The following is a 7,569-nucleotide window of genomic DNA, read 5'->3' on the forward strand; positions in this document are numbered from 1 at the left end:
CGCTTTAAGACTTGTGGACTTCAACTCCCAGAATTCTCCAGCCAGCATAGTGTAGCTGGAGAATTCTGGGAGTTGAAGTCCACAAGTCTTAAAGCGGCCAGGTTTGAAGACGACCTGATCTATAATTAGCTGTTTAAAAAGGAACAGTCAATATAGCCCAGACTCTACAATGCTAATTTAATACGTCCAGGAAGCTTTGTGAATCACTAAAAGAAAAAAAAAATCTAAAAAATTACTAGAAATTAAACATTGCTAATCTCCCAACCTAGGTATTATTTCCCCTGCAGTACTGTGGTTTGTAATTTGCTGAATGAATAAATGAAAGGGACCATAAAATTATTTAAAAACAAAAACTGTGTTTTAGAACAACTTGCTAGCACTTAATGATGTTACTTAGTTAAGGATAATGAAATGTCTGTAAGAAAACAAGCAAGCTCAAGACAGCGCTCATTTCAACCCTGAGCTACAAATATTGGGGACAGTAGGACAGGGACAGTAGGCACATTGGTGCGCCCCTTACAAACCTCTTAGGAATGGGGTGAGGTCAACAGTAGACAGTCTAAGGTTAAAGTTGTGAGGGTTTGGGGATACAACAACAGAGTCAGGTAGTCCATTCCAGGCATTGACCACTCTGTTGCTGAAGTTGTATTTTCTGCAATCGAGTTTGGAGTGGTTTACCTTAAATTTGTATCTATTGTGTGTTCGTGTATTATTGCAGTTGAAGCTGAAATAGTCATTGACAGGTAGGACGTTTTAGCAGATAATTTTGTCTAGGTCAGACCAAAGGCAGCGTAGTTCTAAGTTGTCTAAGCCCAACATTTCAAGCCTGGTGGCATAAGGTATTCTGTTGTGAGCAGAGGAGTGGAGTGCTCATGAAATACCTCTGAAGTCGCTCAATTGTATTAATGTCTGATATACAGTGTGGATTACAGGCAGATGAGCTGTAGTCGAAAATTGGTCTAGCAAAGGTTTTGTATGCCCTAGTTTGCAGTACAATATTACCGGAGAAGAAGCTCTGCCGACGGGAGAAATGAGCGTGTGTGATTGGCCGCCCGTTTGACAGCTGCTGTATAAATAGCAGCGGTGACAGAAATTGTTGCCTCATTCGTTCGTTCTTACTGTTCTGTATTGCTGTTGTTATGGCCTGAGGTCTTGCCTAATAAAGGTAATAGTTATTAGATACCGTCTCACCTCTTCTCACCTCGCTCAATATAAAGCAATACTGTTACAGTGGGCTCTGGCACTTAGATCGTTTGAGATGAGTACTCCAAGGTCCTTGACTGAGTGAGGGTTGTCTACGAGGTCGTATCTAGCCAGCTTGTATTTGGTGTTTGATCTTTTTTGCCAATGTGTAAGACAAAGCATTTGTTGGTTGAGATTTGGAGTTGAAGTTCAAGAGTTGAACTTGAAGAGGCTGATCTTTATGAATGCAGATTTTGTATCCATTCAGAAAGACTGGGCCAATCTATTCATAAACAAAGAGATTCCAAATAAACAGCATAATTAGGCAAGCCAAAAATGACAAGATTAGCTCAGACAAACAGGATTCACATTTCCCCTTTTACCTGTAGAGCCAACCATAGCCACTACATGACCCCATAGGAATCTGGCAACAGCCATTAACATATTAAAGGACACATTTTAACACAGGAACAGGCATCTCAATCACAAAGCCCAAAGAATGTATAAAAACCCACCAACTCTCAACCCCATTTTGTCAGCCACCCCAGAAACATGCTGCTGTCACTGAAGTTTCTGGCATCCAAATAAATCCAAATCCAAATTCTTTCCTGCAGCCAGCCTCCATTTTATTTCCAGCATCTTGCTCCCGGATTGGAACCAGACCGGATTTTTCTTCCAACACTCCATTCAATGAACGAATACATTTTCATTTTATATTCTATAAAATGAATAAAAATATTCTATAAAATATATTCTATATTCCATAATCCTCAGAAAATTTCCTCATGTTTTTATCCTTTTTTAAATCTTATTTTGAATTTTTCAACATTTGGTAGATAAAGTAAAAAATAACAATCTGGTGAGATAAATAAGTTGAAGATTCACTCTAATAATGAAAGATGCTTGTTAACAGAATGTTATATCTAAATTGGAATTGGACATTATTTTGGACTTGTATATATCTATCATTTTCTGAGAAATTACAGTAAATCTGCTTATCATGGGAAACACTATATGTGCATATATAATTATACACATTGTACTTTATGTTAATATTTCCTTTTGGTAATTAGAATTAATTTGTCTCTTCAATTAGAATATAAAGGTTTCTAGGAAAACATACTCTTGTATTTGAAGCATTATTATTTCAAACTATATGGGAAACTTTCAAGAATATCTTTAAAGAAATAGACAAAATAAAATCTGAGAAAGAGAACTTATATTCAAGTGCTTATGGAAGAAATAATAAGCATTCTAGAGCAAACTGGAAGTTAAATAGGAATACCAAGTATCTTTCTTGGCATTTCATAATGTGGGGAATATTAAGCATTTAACATTCATTCTCCTTTCTCTTCTCTGTCCTTTTTAAACTCTGCCTAACTAGACTTAAACTGAAATATTTCACGTTTCATTTAAGATTTTGAACTTGAGGTTGGCTGGAATAATAAAATATAAGTGTATGTCATGAGATGTGGCAAAATGATTGAAATAATGTTTAAAACTGCAAAAAAAACCCATGCAAATTGTGTCAGAAGGGGGCAGCAGTTATACTGTCAAAATAAAAACAGTTTATTTTTTAAGTATCTTGTGTCTGGCCATTTAAGCTTTAACCCCAAATAGATTAAATTATCTAGAAAAATAGAATTTAATCTAATAACCAATTAATGTAATTAACACTAAACCTAGAATCCTATTACGGTGCCAGCTGCATATACCGGTAAAAGGAAAGAGCTTTATTTATATAGATTTATAGGCAACCAAGTCAAAAATCACTATGATATAAAATTAAACTTAACTTAAAACTTGCAATATAAAACTACTTGCAGTGAATTGGGAAGAAAAGTAGACACAAATATCAATTATACATCACCCACAAGATCAAGATCAGAAATCATTTTCTCCTCTGACCTGTTTGAAAAGCCAGGTTTTTATAGCTTTTCTGAAAGAGCAGAGATGGGGCCAGACAAGCCTCTGGAGGGATGATGTTCCAGAGGGCACAAAATCAACAAAGAAGTCCTGGCTCCAGGATTACATTCAAAGACATGGTTAATCATTGGAGTACACCTGCTCTCTGGAACCATAGTGCTTGAGATTAAATTGGCCTAATTCTTTCTGCTCACCTTTTAGGAGACTGAAGATCTGTTGTTTTCCCAAGCATGGAGGTTGAAACAGTAATTGAACCCAATTATCAATTGTGTTGCAGTTGGTTGTGGAATGTATTTTTATATTGTAAAGGGTTTTTTTTTTTTAAAATCTTTGTCAACTGCCCAGAGTCACATTTGTAAGAGGTGTGGCCACATAAATCAGTACAAATAAACTTGGGGAAAAAAACCACAGTATTTTTTTTTCTCCAAAGTATTTTTTTTTTTGTAGACAGTACAGTATTTTTTTCTCTAAAGCACCTGAAGGCAAGACAAGAAACAGTGGATGGAAACTAATCAGGGAGAGAATCAACCTTGGTAGTACAGTGGTTTAATGCACCCTGTTATTAACACAGCTGCCTGCAATTTCTGCAGGTTCGAATCTTACCAGGCTCAAGGTTGACTCAGCCTTCCATCCTTTCTAAGGTAGGTTAAATGAGGACCGAGTTTGTGGGGGCAATAAGCTGACTTTGTATAAATATACAAAAGTATGAAGGCTATTGCTTAATGCATTGTAAGCCGCCCTGAGTCTCCGGAGAAGGACGGCATATAAATCAAATTAAAAAAAAAAAAAAAAAAACTAGAACAGTGATGGTTAACCTTTTTGGTACTGAGTGCCCAAAGCGTGTATGCCCCAGTTCCCAAAATGCAATGCGAGCACACCTCTGCGCATGTGCCCTGACCCCTGTTTTGGCTTCCAGGTTGGTGCAGCAGGCTTTTCAGGCCCCAAACGGGGCACAGGGGGGCCTCACAATCTCTACAGTTTCTCCTCCCAGCACGCCCAGGCCTTCTCCATTTCTGCTACGGAGAGGCATCTGCGGAGGGTGGAACCTCCTGCATGGGCAGCAGGAATGCAGGAGAAAGCTAGGGCGCGCTGGGGTGGGGAAACTGCCAAGATTGGTGAAGGCCCTGCCCCTGCGCATGCATGACAGAGACCCAAAGACCAGCTGGCTGGCAGGTGGTGTGCGCATGCACAATGGAGCTGAACTGGGATGACAGCTGGCATGCCTGCAGAGAGGGCTCTGTGTGCCACCTGTGGTACGTATGCCATAGGTTTGCCATCACGGACCTAGAACTAAGGAGAAATTTCCTGACAAAACAATTTATTAGTGGAGTGACATGTTTGCAGAAGTTGTGGATGCTCCAACACTGGAGATTTTTAAGAAGAGATTGGACTACCATTTGTCTGAAATAGTATAAGGTCTCTTGCTTGAGCAGGGGGTTGGACTAGAAGACCTCCAAGGTCCCTTCCAACTAGGTTATTCTGCATTTTTTTGTATAACATGTTTTTTTACAGGTCATTTGCTTGCATTTATATTACAGATACTGACCAACTAATGTCCATTCATCAAGATCTGGAAAAAAAAGTCCTACAGAGATTAGAAATTTTTTTGTGGAAAGTTCACAGCATTTGACAAAATTATCTTGGCATGCTTGTTTTATATAAGTAGTGTTTTAAATATAAGCAATTTTTTTATAAGTGACTGGAAACAGCAACTTTGACATGGAGAACCTGATTTGTCAATGTTTACACACTGTGCCAAGTCATAATAAAATTATTGTATTGGGTGTTTTGGGATTAGCATGATCATGAATCCTGTTGCTGAGACTCATAATCCATACCATAGCTTAATTATGTTTATGGTGCAGGGTAAGCAAAGGAAATGAGGTTTATTATGACAATTATTTTATCATTTATATGAATGCATAAACCACTCATTTCCAATGGTCTAATGCTTATTTAAGAAATCATGATTTATATCTACCTGAAGCGAAATGCATAATATGGAAAAAAGATTTATTCTGTTTATTATATTTATATTTGTTTGCATCCTGTCTTTATTATTTTTACAAATAACTTTTACAAATAATACATATCCAACACACCTTCCTCCTCCTCACAACCCTGTGAGTGGGTTGGGCTGAGAGAGAATGACTGGCCCTAGGTTACCCAGCTGGCTTTCATACCTAAGTGGGATTTGAACTCATGTTTTTCGCATTTCTAGCTTGATGCCCTAACCACTAGACTAGACCAAACTGGCTCTTATGGTATTATCTCCAATTTTTGTGTTGTCTTCTACTAGATACTTAAAGATAACAGGAGTTAAGCCAGTGGCTTAACTCCTGTTATCTTTAAGTATCTAGTAGAAGACAACCAGATAATGTATCTGGTTGTTCAGAGACACTAATTGGAATCCCTAATTTTAACTGTTGATGATTATTATTATATTGCTTGATTGTATTGCATGGTTTGTCGGGGTTCCAAGTAACAACCCCAACCAAGTAAGACTCCGAGGCAGACATTTCCTCAGAGTTCCATTTTATTAGAGATGTCATATTGGCACATCTGGGAAAACCCGAATCTGAAGACTCCCGGACACCCAAAGGAAAATCAAAATCCCTTCCCCTGCACCCACATGTCCATCACATGGTCCAATCAGGTCACCATCTGAACTGGAGTTGCTTCCCAGTCATGCCTCTCCAGGTGCAGGCTGAATGTCCTTGACTCCCAGTGAAAGAATGTTGTTATGGCTATACATCTCACCCAGTGGTGGGTTGCCCCCGGTTCACACCAGTTCTATAGAACCGGTAGTAAATCCGGTGGGAGGCTCCGTCCACCAACCCCGATGTCATCAAAATGCTTCTGCATTTGCGCAGAACAGTGTGTGTGCGGCTCCACTGCGAACCAGTAGTAAAAGTAAGTAGAACTCACCCCTGATCTCACCCTGTTGCCATCTAACCCCCTTCCCAGTTCCCACAGCATGCCCATCCACTAAGTGTGGCAGCCCTGAAGATCCAAAGAAAAAGATGGCCTCCAGGGCTGACATGGCTCACTAAATTGCGCAGGCAGAGAGATCTGGGTACTTTGTATTTTTGGTTCTATACAATGTCCAGGCTGATAAGGAGGGTTGTAGGTCACAAAATCAGCCTGAGCCTACAGAAAAAGTAGGGTTTTAAAATCACAAATGCATGCCTGAAAAGAGGTAAATATGTTTGGAGTGGGATATAATGACAAATATTTTAAATATTTAAAAAGATGGTGCAGAGAAGCAAATTCAGACTTGTTTTTCGTCATCCTAGAGAACAAGCCAAAAAATAATGGTTAAAGTTACCGGAAAAGGTTTCAATAAAATGTTGGGAGAAAATCTCCAGTCTACAACACAGTCTTTTCAACAGTTCAAAGAAAACGCCACACCCATTTGCACCACTCAGATGACTCTTGATGACATAGATAAACCTCCAGGTAGCTTAACAACTTGCTAAAAGGATGCAAATCAATGGTGGGTTGCCCCCAGTTCGTACCGGTTCTATAGAACTGGTAGTAAAACCGGCAGGAGGCTCTGCCCATTGACCCCGACATCAGCAAAATGCTTCTGCGCATGCGCGGCCCTGTTGCAAACCGGTAGTAAATGTAAATAGAATCCACTCCTGATGCAAATGACCAACTGTCTGCAAGGAATATAAATCCTTCCATTTCCCACCATCCAGTATGAGCTGAAGAAGCTTCTTGGATGAGAAGCGAAATGTCTTCAAAGAAAAAAACCAGAAAGTCAAAGGTGCTTGAAAAAGCACTTTTGGGACAACCATGACCTAGATGACTGACTCTCCATAGACATTTGGAGAGGAAAAACTATTGCAGTTGACAATACTAGTTGACTATTTACAATAGTCAGAAAGGTAATGTTTGAATGACTATTTGCTGAGACTCTTTTAATTTGGAATTGGTAATTTCTGTTTGGGTTAATAATTCCAGATTGCTATTGATTCATCTATTAACCATTCAACTTAAACAAATTGATTGAAAATGAACTGTTTATATAACAGACTAGAAATAAACGGGCAGGCTGAACTTAAGTAAACTTGACTAGACGCCAGAGATTTTAAAGAGCAATTTATGTTTCAGATTGAGCCAAAATAGTATTTAAACCACTCCAGTTTCCCTGAGTTTTGAATTACGGGCAGCTATTTATAAGAAAAAACATTCCTTTTAAAACAATTTAAAGGTTACGTAGCATATTTTTAGAATATTTACTTTTTTTAAAAAAAAGTAAATTTTTCATGTTTCAGTGGTTAAGTAAAATAGGAAGTGGAAAGAACATAAACAATAGCGCAAAGATAAACCCTTCCATCCGGGAACATTTAATCAAATATATATTTTTCGTCTTTCCAAGGCTTGTGTTATCTTTATTATGGATATTGTTTTTGAGTTGCATCTTTGCCTAGCACTGGGCATAGTTCATTGGAA

The sequence above is a fragment of the Pantherophis guttatus genome, chromosome 1 (assembly GCF_059756535.1).
Source record: "Pantherophis guttatus breed Tessera chromosome 1, ASM5975653v1, whole genome shotgun sequence".
Classification (NCBI taxonomy): domain Eukaryota; kingdom Metazoa; phylum Chordata; class Lepidosauria; order Squamata; family Colubridae; genus Pantherophis; species Pantherophis guttatus.